This window comes from Sorex araneus, chromosome X, assembly GCF_027595985.1.
Source record: "Sorex araneus isolate mSorAra2 chromosome X, mSorAra2.pri, whole genome shotgun sequence".
NCBI lineage: Eukaryota > Metazoa > Chordata > Mammalia > Eulipotyphla > Soricidae > Sorex > Sorex araneus.
The window spans coordinates 179,110,482-179,126,034 of NC_073313.1; the positions used below are offsets into that span (position 1 = coordinate 179,110,482).

The window sequence follows — 15,553 nt, forward strand, 5'->3', positions numbered from 1 at the left end:
AGCATTAGAGAAAGTGCCTCTGGTGGAATGAAGTTTTGAACTTTCTATCATCCTTTTTTGTTTTCCTGCATTATTCACTCCATTCTCTGTAGTTCTGTGGTTCCACAGTCATCACACATGGGAGGGAATGTTGACAGATAGAAATTTAAAATGTAGACTGAGACAAATTCCTTAATTTTAGACTTAAAAGAATACAACAGAGGTAACTGAATATTTGTGAAAGCAAAGCATACAGAAATGAATCTTCCATAGGTATCTAGCTGAACCAAATAGATACATTTCTAATCTTTTATCACACTTTTTTCTGACATTTTTTTCTTATTTTAAAGCATTTCCAAGATACATTCCTCTTTGAAATATGTCTATAGATTGCTTTAGAGTGAATCACTGGCTGAAAATTTATAGTTTGCATTTTGGTGTGGCTGTCTCCCCCTTAAAATGTTTAGGGGTGGTTGGAGGGTAGGGTGCTTGCCTTGCATGCAGCTGAGCTCTGTTGGATTCCCAGCACCCCATAGGGTCCCCTGAGCCCACTAGGAGTAATCCCTGAGTGCAGAACCAAGAATAGGATTGATAGGTGTGACCCTCAAACCAAGTGTGTATGTATATAGATAGATAGATAGATAGATAGATAGATAGATAGATAGATAGATAGATAGATAGATAGATAGATTGTTCGTTATGAGGTTACACCTGGCTCTAAGGTGTAATTCAGGGATCACTTCGGTCCAGGCTCAGAGGACTATATGGGGTGCCAGGAATGAAACTCAGATTGGCTGCTTGCAGGGAAAGAGCCTTAGAAACTGTATATTTTATCCAGTCCTGTCCCATAATTTTGGTGCCTATTATCAGCACAGCAGAGCCTGGCAAGCTCCCCATGGCTTATTCAATATGCCAAAAACAGTAACAACAAGTCTCACAATGAAGATGTTACTGGTGCCTGCTTGAGCAAATCGATAAACAACAGAAGTACAGTGCTACAGTGCTTTTGAGTGGTTGGATATGTGCTGTTTACATATAATACAATGCTATTATAAACCTAAAAATTAATATTCATTCTTGTTATTTATACATAGTGTCCAGTATACTCCAATTTGTCTGGTGGCCCTAAAATTATTTTTTAACAAGTACCGATTCAGGATCCAAATAGCATTCTTATTTCTCTTAGTTTTCTCTTAGGACTCTTATAATCTTCATTAATTGTTCTCCCCCTTTGAAGTCATATATTTGTTGTAAAAAGAAAAACTAGGTCATCTGTCTCAGAGTATTAACCATGTTCTAGATGTGGTTAATTGCTTTTCTGTGGTATCTCTAACTTGTTCTTCTTTCCTCAGTAACTTCTACTAACTTATAGTAAGATTTAGACTTGCATAAACTGAGTTTCAAATTTCTTTGCAAGCACAGGTGTACTTCTATTTACATCACACCGGGAATCATGTATATGTAGTGGATCCTTTTTTAGCATGCTAAGATTGAGTGTTTGATTTCAGAAAAAAAAGTAACATAAGTGACTGAAAAGAACATGCATCAGAAAGGAGGTGTGATTTTTAATCAGAGAGAGGAAGGGAAGTTAATTAAAGAAACTAGAATTCCATTGACTGAAACAGCAATGGTTAGACCTTGCCCCTTCCCAGACTGAAGAAATTAAGGGTAGAGCATCAAAGACCCACATCAATTTGCCATTCTGATGAGACTTAGAACCTACATTCCACACTAAATGATGAGAAGGCATATTGTTCCAGAGACAATTTTCATCAATCTTCCATGGTCCAGCAACAACCTTAAAAACCAGTCTCAAATTCACCCACCTGTGGCAAAGAAGTTAGCTAAAAGGATAAGAACCCACAAAAGAGTATTCGGAGAAGTCAGCTACAGACTTGAAGAAGTGTCTGGAGAACACAAAGATAGAATTGGTAGAATTCTCAGCAAATGTTGACATGAAGATTAATAACAGACATCAGCCACAATTCTCATTTTACTCCTTACCTTATACATACCAGATCCACTGAGAAGCATCAAATATGCTCAAATAAATACAAGATGATGCAATTAAGAGGAAACATCCCTATTTTTTCCAGTGAAACCTATTATATTAAATGCAATTTGAACAACTGAAACATATAAATATAAGCTTAAATTGAAGTGAGGAAATCACCAACAATTCATTTATAGTAACATGATTTTAATACGGGGATATTTTAATCTGGTTTGTTTTGTTTTGTTTTGCCTCCCAAATGTTGCTGAAGAGCGTGATCATCGCTGGTCCCCTCTAACAGTTACTTGTGGATTTCCGTAAAGCAGACATTAACATCGGGACTGACTGGGGGGGTGGCCTCCACCGAAGGGGGCGTGGCCTCATCAAAAGAGTCCCGAATCCTCAACACAAGGTACCCACAAGTATGATCTCTCTGACAAAGAATTCCGTGATGAAATGCTGATGATGTTCAAGGAACTCAAAGAATCAGTGGAACAGTCATACAGAAAATTAAAGGAAGAAGTGAAAGAAATGGGGGAACAAATAACTGAGAAAATACAGGAAGAAATGAGAGCAGAAATAAGGAAACTACAAAAAGAAATGTCACAAATGAAAAATTCGATAGATGAACTTAAAACTCAATAGGTGTCCTCAACAGTAGAATGTCAATGGTTGAAGACAGAATCAGAGATCTTGAAGACGAGTAGCAGAAATCGTACGGCCAAATGTTGCTGAAGAGATCCAAATACCACTGTAGACCCCACCAGAGATTCTCAGCCAACTGGGTTGATGGTTCAAAGCAAGAGCCTGAGAATGAAATATTCCTTGACCCCTAGGACTATCCAGGTCATTTTAGTGGCCTTTACGAGTTGTAGAGCTGTACCAAATATTTTTGGGGGTCCCTGTGGTGTCAGAAATCAAACCTGTATGCCTAGAAATCAAACTCATGTCCAACAGCAGCTGTACAATCTCTGAGGCTCAGTATATTTCAGTTCATATATAATACTTTTTATTAAGCAATTTATTCACATTCACCTTCCTTTAATGATGAAGCATGGTTGATTGCACACTGTCATTTTTAAAAATGATTCTAAAATTGTGTTTCAGGACACATCACACTGACTTTCAACTAAATCTTTTAAAAAACAGCTGAGTTGAATCTTCTGTGGCACTGAATTTCTGAAGTAAAAAAGAAAATTATTGAAGTACTATATAGCCTTTTACAGTACCTTATAACAGTTGCTTTTTCTCTATTCTGCAACATGGATCAATTTTAATTTCTTCAACATAATAGTTTGTGTTTTTGCTTTTCATCGGGCACTCTGCAGCAGGGCAGGGAAGCCCACCACCTGCCCAAACAGAGCCCTGGTAGCCGAAAATCTCCAACTCCAGTTGCCACCATGCTCATGGCCAGAATTGACAGGCTTGGAACGGATCTTCATCCAGGAATGAATCTGTTGAAAAACTCAGGTATGTAAATCTCCAGTCTCCTGTGGAGTCGGGGATGGACTACTTCCTCCCATCTCCCTGAACTTCCAGGAACCTGGCAGTCATGCCCACAAATTCCCTCTCCTGCTATATAAACTCATTAGCCAGCCATGAGTAAGAGACTCATAAATAAATCTCAAAAGAAATCAACAAGCTGCAGACATGCCTCCAGACCCCAAAGTTACCATTCAATTAAAAATTTAACTTCAGCTGTATCACCCCATTCAAAATTTTAGAATTCTCAGAATGCATGGCCATGTGACATCTCAAACTTTATACCATTGATATACTAGGAGTAGTACACCACACTGGATGGGATGTAAAGTAAAAGATTATCAGTCTCAATTACGAAAATATTAACAAAAAAGGTTTAACCTGTAACAAAATGTTAGTAATCTCTTAGATGAGAGCTAAATGTCTCCAGAGTGAGAAACAACAATCTTCATACACTTTCTCCTAAGAAAATCTTTTTTTATGATTTATAGTGAATTATTCATAATAAACAATATAAAATAAATTATATAGGGCTTGCTATTGGGACAGGCTTTGGTGGTGGCTTGAAAAATTGGAAATAAGGGTAATGGAAAGAAGTAATTGTGGTGATATTGGTGTTGGAATATTGAATGTAATAAATCATCAGGAACAACTTTCTAAAAATAAAAATTTAATTTTTTAATTTAAAAAACATTCGGTTGCAATCGCTTCTCGGCCCTTTGGCTAAGATCAAGTGTAGTAAAAAACATTTGGTTGCATTTTCAAATCTTACTTCTTTAACTAGTAATTTAAGAATTATTGACACCCAGGAAACCAAGGTGAACCTATAATTAATTATCTTCTTTACTAACTCCATCAATATCACACATTTGAATATTCAGGATTATGTATCTCTGATGCATAATGAAAATTCATCTTTCTTCTCTTTCATTATTTGTATATAGGAAAACTATGGACTTTGGACATATGTGAGTATATGTTTTGTAGCCTATCACTTTACTATATACGTCTTTTGTTTCTAGGAGGTTTTTTTAGAATCTTTACAATTTTTTAAGTATAGTATCATGTCATCAGCAAATAGTGATAGTTTGACCTCTTCTGTTCCTATCTGGATGTCCTTGATATCTTTTTCTTCCCTAACTGCTATGACAAGTACTTCCAGTATAGAGTGAGCAACCTTGTCACGCCCCCAAACTTAGAGGAAATCTTTTAATTTTTCCCCATTGAGAAAAACGCTTGCTGTGTGCTTGCTGAGGAAAGCTCCTTCAAGTCCCATTTTGTTGAGTTTCAATCATGAATTGGTGCTGGATTGTGTCAAATGCTTTTCTGCATCTATTGATATGATTATTTGTTTTTTATTTTTTTCTTTTATTGATATGGTTTATTAAAATTGACTTGTGAGTGTTAAACCATCCTTGCATCCTGGGGATGAATTCTACTGGTCATGGTGTATGATCTTTTTGATAAATCGTTGGATTCTATTTGCTAGTATTTTTTTGAGAAACTTTGCATCACATAATCAAAATTATGTATATATAATTTATATTTGTATTTATAATGCATTATGTACAAATTATAAATATATCTATAATAAATTCCTATAATTTATATTATATACAAAATCAAATTAAATTATATACAAAAATTATATACAGAATCAAAATCAAATTTTTTATTTTGTATATAATATAAATTTATTACATAAATTTATTTATTCCAGATGTAAGAAGAAAGAAGTGAGGGGGAGCAAGAGATGGGAAGTAGGTACACATAATACTTGAGAAAACTTGAGAGATGTGAAGTAATATGATGACCTCTTTTTCAAGCTAATATTTGGAGAGATAAAAAACCCTTGCATTTTGGTACATAAAAATGCACTATCTTTACTTAGATCATGGGAGAACAAAACAAGAGAGAAAAAAATAATTTCTGTAGTATTTTAATTTAAATTAATTGAAGGATAAACTCTAAGTATGACCGGTTTTCTTTGAAGTAATTATATTAAATGTTGTTGCTACTAGACAAAAGTGAAACTAGCCAGAAAATAAAGTAGCATAGAAAAAATAAAATAAGTTTCATTTTTCACAAATGAATACATGGCTGTAGAATATGCAACAATTCTTTTCATGGGGTAATTATAATGGAGGAATTATAATTAATATAATTGTAGAGATATAATTAATTATATTCAGTGCAGTGAATATATTTGAGTTCTTCTTAAGATCCAGATAATGAGATAGAGAATGAAGATAGAATGATGACAAGACTAATCCAGTCCTATAACACTCTCTCATTAGGGTTTCAATATTCTAATCATACCCTGTCTTACTTAATACCATCTTAACATGAAATTCTAATTCTAGACTCAAGCATTTGACGATTTTCAGAAATATTAGAAAGTCCCAGTGCCTCCCCCTCAGTGCTATTTTACTGTTATTGAAACCATTGCTAATTGGGTATATTAAGTAACAAAGGCTACAATTAATTTAATAGGAAATAATCATCTCATTTTTTAAAATAATATACTTCTTCAGGTAATGAAAGTGGGGTACAAATGAATATTATTTTGAGGTATAGTGTTGTATTGCAGAAACCTTCAGCTTATTCTTGAATTCAAGCCTATAATAATATATAGCTTAAAATTTTATGAGTACATTAAAAATCAAGTGCTTATGAAGCAATTTTCACAATGCTTACGTATCATAACTACCCAAGTGATAGTGTTTTAATTCTTGTAGCTGCTATTATCTGTAGTGAATCATTGTTATCTAGAGTACTGGCATGTTTGTAGCAACATTTTTTTTTAACTACGGTCTTAGTTTTTGTGTGGGCTACCAAGATTTCCATAAATCTGATTCATTAATGTATTATTCATATTTATAAAAAATCTATCCTTTTATTCACCCTAACATTTGTATAGTTCATCAAACCAGCTAATTTCATTCTGATAAGCTTTTTCTTGAACACAGTTTATTATTGCTTAGAGTAAAGAGTATGTTTTAAAACTTAATGAGGAAGAGCATTTGTCTGAGGTAAGAGAAAATGGAGATGTTTGTGTGTGTTAACTCCAGGGATATGACCTCAAAGTTTTGATTCTTAAGCTTATCTAGAATCAGGGGCAGGTACAATAGTACAGCAGATACGGTGCTTGCTTTATACACTGCCAACCCAGATTCAAACTCAAGCACCACAGATATTCCCTGGGGCCCTTCCAGGAGTGACTTCTGAGTGCAGAGCCAGAAATATGCCCTGAGCACTATTGGGTGTACCTCCCACCCCCCATCAGAAAAAAAGAAAAAAAAAGTATATGTAAAATCAGTAACTAGTTGAAAAGACAATATAAACTATATTTAACCATAGTTGTTAATACTTTAAAAAGTCTTCTTGAGAAAAATGGCATCATCTTAAAATTGTACTGTAGCACTGTTGTTCCGTTGTTCATCGATTTGCTTAAGCGGGCAGCAGTAATGTCTCCATTGTGAGACTTCTTACTGTTTTTGGCATATTAAATATGCCACAGGTAGCTTGCCGTGTGGGCGGGATACTCTCAGTAGCTTGCCAGGCTCCCGGAGAGGGATGAAGGAATCGAACCCAGGTGTGCTGCGTGCAAGGCAAACACCCTACCCGTTGTGGTATCACTCCAGTTGAGGCTGGAGGATGTAGCTCAGTGGTAGAGTGCACACTTCGCAGTGTGAGGTCCCGAGTTCAATCCCCGGTATTTCCAAATCAGCTGCTTCACAACTTAAAATTAAAGCTATGAAATAGTAGCTGTGGGAGGAGAAATGTCATAAAGTTCAACATTTACTGAGTGCCTGCCCATGTACCAAAAGTATAAATATAAAGAAGAAAGAAGCCTCTAATAACTTAATTAACTCTTTTGTATAGCACATTCTATCAAGATTATTTTCTAAGAATGATTTTTTTCCCAAATACTTGAAATAGCACTCTATACTCCCCCCAACCAAAAGGATGTAAGAAGTGGATTCATGTTTCCAGAACTGTAATTACTCCCTTTACTCCCTGCTTTTGGACTGGAGTGATAGCACAGCGGGCAGGGCATTTGCCTTGCATGTGGCTGACCCAGGTTTGATTCCTCCCTCTCAGAAATCCCAGCAAGGTACTGAGAGTATCTCGCTTGCATGGCAGAGCCTGGCAAGCTACGTGGCATATTGGATATGCCCAAAACAGTTACAGTCTCACAATGGAGACATTGCTGGTGCCCGCTCGAGCAAATTGATGAACAATGGGACGACGTGCTACAGTGCTACTCCTTGCTTTTCATGACCTGACACTTCTATTTAAGCCATTATTTTTCATTAATACAAGTGTATTATTCAAATATTTTAATAAACTAGCTAACTTCTACAGTAGGTCAACAAACAAGTTCTAAACACACAATTTTTTTCTGGAAGGTAAAGTAACCTGGAAACTTAAATGTTACAAGCTAATTCATAAAATTACATTTTAAAAATTATGAAAACCTTTACTAGGATAGTAGTTTGAAAATTAAATGGTAAGAGAAAATGCAAAGAAATAGCAAAAAATTATTGAGGAAAAGCACATTTTAATAGATAATCTTGTCTGACTGGAGGAAAAACAAAAAGGAAAAGCATTTTTTTTCAAAAAAATTGTCCCTGCCTCTACCAAATCTCAATCATTTTATAAACACAACTATTGTACAAACTGTATAGAGTTTACTTTTAGAAATGATGAAACAAGAGCCCCTAGGATGTATCTCATAGTTAAATAACAGATATATGACAGAATTTTGATCCACTCATTTTTGCCTCTAAGACACAATTTATATGATAATGTGTAAGAATCTATTGCTTTATTATGACAAACTATTTTGAATTTTCGTGTTTATTTTGCGTGCTTTAGAAATTTTCAATATTACTACAATGAAAGTAATTATTTGCCATTGATAATGTCTATGGGGACATTAGTCCAAAATATGAACTAATCAGAGAAGATATTAGATTAAGAAAAAATTATCTTCCTGTGTCTCAATCACTGAATTCACCAATCCAATAATTAATCACAACTTGGAAGGAAGAGAAAAGATTAAAAGACAACTAAGTTATCAGTTCTGTGAAAACATAAAACTTTTTGATAAGATTGCCTCTCATGTGTGATGTGCTAAGGTATGCTTGGATTCTCTGTGTCAAAATCTTACATGCAGCTGATAGGACTATAAGCTAAGACTATAAATCCCAGTTGTAATATAGGGAAATGAAAACTTTAGTTGAAGTCTGAAAAAGTTGTTACCAAAAAAATTAAACATTATGCCAGAATTGGGGAAGAAAATTTTTTAGTTATGTATATAAATAGGTGTAATCTAAATGCATAAAGACACATTCAATGTTTAGAAAAGCTTATTAATGGCAGTTATGTAAATTGGAGGGATTCTCTCTATGATATAACCTTAGACACACAAAAAAGAATATTGTGAAGAGTGGAATTTTCATTTTTCCTAATGTGTAATCTGCTTCCTTTGAGAAATATAACCTGGTGTGTATCTTCAATTGCTTTATGCTGATATCTAACCCATCTATTTTCCTTTTTTATTCAATACTCTTTTGTTGATTATGTATCTTATGCCATTCACTCAGGGATTCAATAGGATAAAAATCAAAGATCTACTTTATAACTATGTTTCAAGTTAACTTGGGCTCAGACATATGTGGAGTTTACTTCATAAAGGGGGAAGGATATAATTCTCCATCTAAATTGTCATCTATAGGGTCTGGACTGATAGCACAGCAGGTAGGCCTTGCATGCAGTCGACCCGGGTTCAATTCCCAGCATCCCATATGGGCCCCTGAGAACCTCCAGGAATAATTTCTGAGTGCATGAGCCAGGAGTAACCCCTGTGCAATGCCAGGTGTGACCCAAACAGCAAATAAATAAATAAATAAATAGTCATCTACATTATTATTTAATTACATTCTTAGTTATTTACTTTCATGGTGCCTTCAAAGAGAATTGGACCCTAAAGAATTGTACAACTGAGTGTCATGATCTGATCAAGGATGTCAGAACTTCTTCTGAAAGCGAAACTTAAATCTAAATTAAGCGAATGGATATTGAATAGGGGTAACAGCACAGCATTCCATTTGGGAATGATGACATTGAACCTGCCACTTGAAGACAATTTCACCAGAGGACACACATACAGTGAGGCAAGGAAAGTCTAGAAGCAGGACTAAAAGTAAAGTATGTGTATCTTTATCAGGTACTAAAAGAAGATAAGAATTTATACTGTGAGCAATGTGAAATCATGTAGATAGCCGAAAGTATGTACAGATGTAAATATGTCAGTTTCTTCTTTCACTTCTCAATTATGAGGTTGGAAGGAAGTCATTAAAAAGAAAATCTAATATGAATTGAAGTGTTTGCAGTGAACATGATTCTCAACATAATTGATTCATCCATTGCCCAGAATGAAATACTTATAATTTCCTTTGTAGAAATAGAAAGTCTGAGTTCAATAACTTGAGGAAAAATTCATACTTTCCACAAAATGGGTAAGACGTTATTTAATTTTTTCTGTTTGATTATAAGCTCTGTGTTCTTTTCCTTTGCTTCTCTTTTATAAGAATACTATTAAGAATTTGTACTTTCACTTCTCACTTTCTCTTCTTAAAAAATCATCTTTACCTAACTTCTGCATCAATAAGACTCCTCAAGAGAAAATTGATCCAGTGTGCTGTATTCACTTGCATCCCTCATACTGAAATGCGATATAGTTACATGTGACATAATCAATGAATACTAGTTGGATGAACCCCAATATTGTGTACTTTACAATCTGACCGTATTCCACTCCCTCAGTTTATTTGACACTTCAATGCAAATAATATAAATACACATATTCTAAGTTCGCTTATAAGGAGAATTCTTTTGACTGGAGCTCATAGTTGCAATGCCTAGGTATCTTGTAATGTCCTGCTAGAAATTCAGGCTCAATATTTTTATCTTTTGCTCCTATGTCTTTATTTTTCCATAATTATTAAAAATTAATCCCTTTCCCCAGAAATGTAAATCCCAAAACATAGGTTATCTTCATAGATTCATAGATTTTTTCACCTTACTCCTCACATCTAAGACATTCAAAATTCTAATGGCACTTTCCTACTGCTAGCATATGAAAGTAAATATAATACTAATACTTCTCCAATACAAATAGTCAAAAAGTTCTCAACATTTTTTCTAATTCTAATGTATACTTTTGAGCATCTTTCCTACTGTTCTTCTGAATATATCATCTTGCCTTTATTTTACTTTATTTTAGTCTACCATGTTCTTAAGTTATGAGGATGAGGAGAAGCTTCTTGTAATGGCTTCATTTAATCTATCTAAGATAGATTAAATGATTGCAATAAGTAAAATACTCAATACATGTTAATTATGGAATCATCAGCACAACCTACAGACATTTAAATTGGGTATTTTGTGAATATGTATGCATATATATTTCATATATACATTTACTTTTCATGTGCTACATATATTCTTTCTATCTTTTTGGACTGGAGTGATAGCGCAGAGGTTAGGGTGTTTGCCTTCCACATGGCCGACCCAGGTTTGATTCCTCTGTCCTTCTTGGAGAGCTGGCAAGCTACCGAGAGTATCCTGCCTGCACAGCAAAGCCTGGTAAGCTACCCATGTCATATTTGATATGCCAAAAACAGTAACAAGTCTCACAATGGACATATTACTGGTGCCCGCTCGAGCAAATCCATGAACAATGGGATGACAGTGCAGTGAAGTGCTATCTTTTTGGTAACTAGATCTATCAGGCTATTCTGACTTTTCTTGAATTCTTTGAACCCCAGGAATATTCTTTTTTAAAAAATTTTGTTATTTTTACTTGGTCACTAGGTCCCAGTTATTTTGCCTTCGTATTGTTTTTCACATTTATATCCTTTCCATTTCTTACTGCCATTGTTTTGCTATTGATTTTCTGTAAAATAATTTGAGTACCTACTTTTACTTTATCTAACACTGTCCTCAGATTCCACCTATATATATTTATGTATTATATATGTATATATAGAGATACACTATAATGTACACTTCATTTAATTCCAGAGTTATAATCTTATTAGCAGAGATTTGCTCATACTATCTAAAGGTCAACACTAATTACCATGATTATAAGCCCCTCCACATGTTGATTCAGACCTCTGTTTCCATATCTTCAGCTCAACTTTTGTTACTGTATCCAAGTTTGGGCACTAGCTACTTGAATCCAAATTAAAAAAAAAAAAAGCAAGTGTTAGAACAATAGAAGCAAGCTTATTCAGTTGCTAATGACCTTAAATGGCATATCAGTTGTTTCAAAATCCATCAGGCCTACAAAGGTACAAGGCATCTTTTTAATAGAAAAAAAGAACAGTAAGCATGTACTTAAGAAGGGTGGGTTGCAGACCTGTCATACTGTCGTCCCATTGTTCATCGATTTGCTTGAGCAGGCACCAGTGACATCTCCATTGTGAGACTTGTTACTGTTTTTGGCATATTGAATATGCCATAGGCAGGATACTCTTGGTAGCCTACCGGGCTCTCCAAAATGGACAGAGGATTGCAATAAAGGTGTTCAGTGGCCATTGTGTTCAGTCTCTAGTCTACATTCGGCACACATCACCCTTCCCCCACATGACCTCCGACCCTAATCAGAGAGAGAGATCAAAAGGGAATACCCTGCCATAGTGGCAGTGTGGGGTGGGGGGAGACGGGACTGGGGAGGGTAGGAGAGATGCTGGGTTTACTGGTGGTAGAGAATGGGCACTGGTGAAGGGATGGGTTCTTGAACTTTGTATGGGGGAATCACGAGCACAAAAATGTATAAAACTGTAACTGTATCCTCACGTTGATTCACTAATTAAAAATAAATAATTTATTTAAAAAAAAGAATGATCAGAAATAGTATAGTATAGAGCATGGATCTTTGCTAAGGAAATGCTCTAACACTGTCTAATGTGGTGTTTTTTGTTTAAAGGTTACAGCTTTATTTTTATTTATTTATTTATTTATTTGGTTTTTGGGTCACACCCGGTGATGCACAGAGGTTACTCTGGGCTCTGCACTCAGAAATTACTCCTGGCAGTTCTCGGGGGACCATATGGGATGCTGGGACTGGAACCCGGGTTGGCTTCGTGTAAGGCAAAGCCCTAACTGCTGTGCTATCACTCCAGACCCTAATGTGGTCTTAAATTGCTGAATTCTTAAAGTCTATGGCTTCCTCTGCAATAAATAATACCTGAACTCTTTCTATAAAAAATAAAAAGGGACAGAGGAATCGAACCCAGGTTGGCCAAGAGTAAGGCAAATGCCTACCTGCTGTGCTATTGTTCCAGTCCAGACATGCAGATGCTAAAATGAGGAATAAATTCTCTTGTGGGCTGGGCTTCATCTTATCTGCAAGTCTATGCCAAAGCTCTATCTTTCAGTAAGAGTTCCACTTGTCTTTGTCTTAAGGTTTTAGGGAAAGATCAAGGTCAGGACAACAATCCCTGACAGAAAGAGCTTGCTGTGTTTTTGTTTATTTTTAATTTCAATTGTACTGTTATATTATATTTTAGGAAACACTCAAAGTGTTCACTGTAGGGCCATGAACTTAAAAGCCAACATTTCTTTCTTTTTATTGAATCACTGTGAGATATAGTTACAAGCTTTCATGTTTGGGTTACAATCACACAATGATCAAACACCCATCCCTCCACCAGTGCACATTCCCCACCACCCATATCTCCAGTATACTCCCCCTTTCCCACCCTCCCCCTGCCTCCATGGCAGACAATATTCCCCATACTCTCTCTCTACTTTTGGGCATTATGGCTTGCAATGCAGATACTGAGAGGTATCTGCATGCTCCTTTATCTACTTTTGGCACACATCTCCCATCCCAACCAACTCCTCCAACCACTATTTTCTTAGTGATTCCTTCTCTATTCCATCTGCCTTCTCCCCTCGGCTCACAAGGCAGGGTCCAGCTATGGAGCAATCTTCCTGGCCCTTGTATCTACTGTCCTTGGGTGTCAGATTCATGTGATGTTATTCTATACACCACAAATGAGTGTAGTCCTTCTATATCTGTCCCTCTTTTTCTGACTCATTACACTTAGCATGATACTCTTCATGTCTATCCATTTATAAGCAAATTTCATGACTTCATCTCTCTCAACAGCTGCATAGTATTCCATTGTGTAGATGTACCAAAGTTTCTTTAATCAGTCATCTGTTCTCAGGCACTTGGGTTGTTTCCAAATTGGGGCTATTGTGAACAGTGCTGCAATGAACATATAGGTACAGATGTCATTTCTACTGTGAGAAATCAATATACTGAATCTGCTCATTATTTTATCCCTCCCAAATAAGTTCCCTTTCTATCATTTATATTCAAATACCAGTGTTACTTAAAGTGTTTTGAAAATTCCATTTTACCTTTTCATAAAACTTACCTTAAACCTTAATTTTCATATAGCTTCATTTGTCAGCACCTCATAACTACAGACACTGAAACATTAATCACAGTTATTTTAAAGTTCACTGTTCTTTTGAATTCACAGTTTATACTTTTCTAGATATATTTAAGATCTGTGAAGCCTGTAGGGATTGTGTAATGCTTTCTAAGTCCAAATATTCCTTAACACAACTCAATTGAACTCAATGTTCAATTGTGTTTAACATTGCTTTATAAAAATTAACAAATAATTTACCTGAACACTAGTTTCAGCTCAATTACTTACCTTTAAGATTAGGTTTGTTCCCCATAAAATCCTCAAAGTTTAATTTAATGTAACATTGTTTTATGTCCATTTCTTTTTACACATGTGAAGGGGACCAGATTCAACAGAGCAGAGAAGACCGGGGTAGAGGTCAAGGTGATACACGGACTCTGAGAAGTAGTTTCAGCTGAATGTCATACTGGTCTCCCAGGAGCTAGAAAACCCAGTCTGTAAAAGCTTCTCTGTAACTCAGCCAATAATCCCAAAATGTGGTGATAACTGCTGGCACAATTACAACTCATTACAGGAAATATAAATATTTATATTGCAGAAAATATAAATAGAAACACCCCAAGGGCACATGAGCAGTTTGCAGTTGTTTTCACTAGTGGACAACTGTACTTCTACTTAACAAGAGTGTATTCATTTTGCTCAATTTACTCTTGGTTCCCCATAGACAAGCATACTGTGTGTATCATATGTTCGCTGCTCATTGAATCACATTTAAATTTTCAATTTCCTCTAAAACCTCATTTTACAGCCAAAACATATAACCAAATGAATATATTTTGCTCAATTCTCCACAACTCCTGTGGCTTTCTGATTTAATATTCAGTGTGGGTTGAGAGGATGATGAGTGGTTTTCAGAAGCTTTGATGGGAGTTTTTAAATTTCCCTTACTCTCAATCTTGAAGACCTTTACCAGGAAGGAGTGACTTGGGTCATTTTTTCATTTGCCTTTTATTTTTCCTGACTTAGTTTTGTCTTCTAAGTGGGAGTTTCTTTTTTCTTATTATTTGTTTAGGCCTTTATCATTTTTTTTTTTTTGCATTTGGACCACATCTGACTGGATTCAGTGGTTATTCCTTCTGTTGTTTTTGAAGGTCACTTATTATGGGGTGAGGGGACCATTGCATTGCTGGAGACTGAACCTAGGCCTCTAGTATGCAAAGCAAATGCATTGGCCTTTTAAACTATCTCCCCTGCCTATGTGGGAGCCTACTGTATGTATACATACATACATATGTAGTCTGGAATGATAGGTATCGCTTTCTGAGTATACTGTCCTATCTTAATTTTAAATGCTATGTTTTCTAGTGATGGGTATGTACATTAATTTCAAAGAAAAAAGTTGCACTTCTTCAGCTTAACTTTGCCTTCTCTCTCACTTTCCCAAATACATGTAGGAGACTGTGGTGTTCATTTATCTTATGTGAAAGTTGCCATTCAAAATTATGCAAATATTTGAACTACTTAGTATGTTTAGTCCAGTGCATTATTTCTCTCAACTCCCAGGAGAGCAATTGGATAACTGCAGGAAAGTGTACAAATAGTGGATTCTGCTCCATCTTCAGTCTGTATTAAC

General features: G+C 35.5%; 1 pseudogene; it reads left to right on the forward strand.

The window, feature by feature from the left end:
- The first annotated feature begins 4,157 nt into the window (after window positions 1-4,157).
- On the forward strand, window positions 4,158-4,283 carry LOC129400325 (U2 spliceosomal RNA; annotated as a pseudogene).
- The last annotated feature ends 11,270 nt before the right edge of the window (window positions 4,284-15,553 follow it).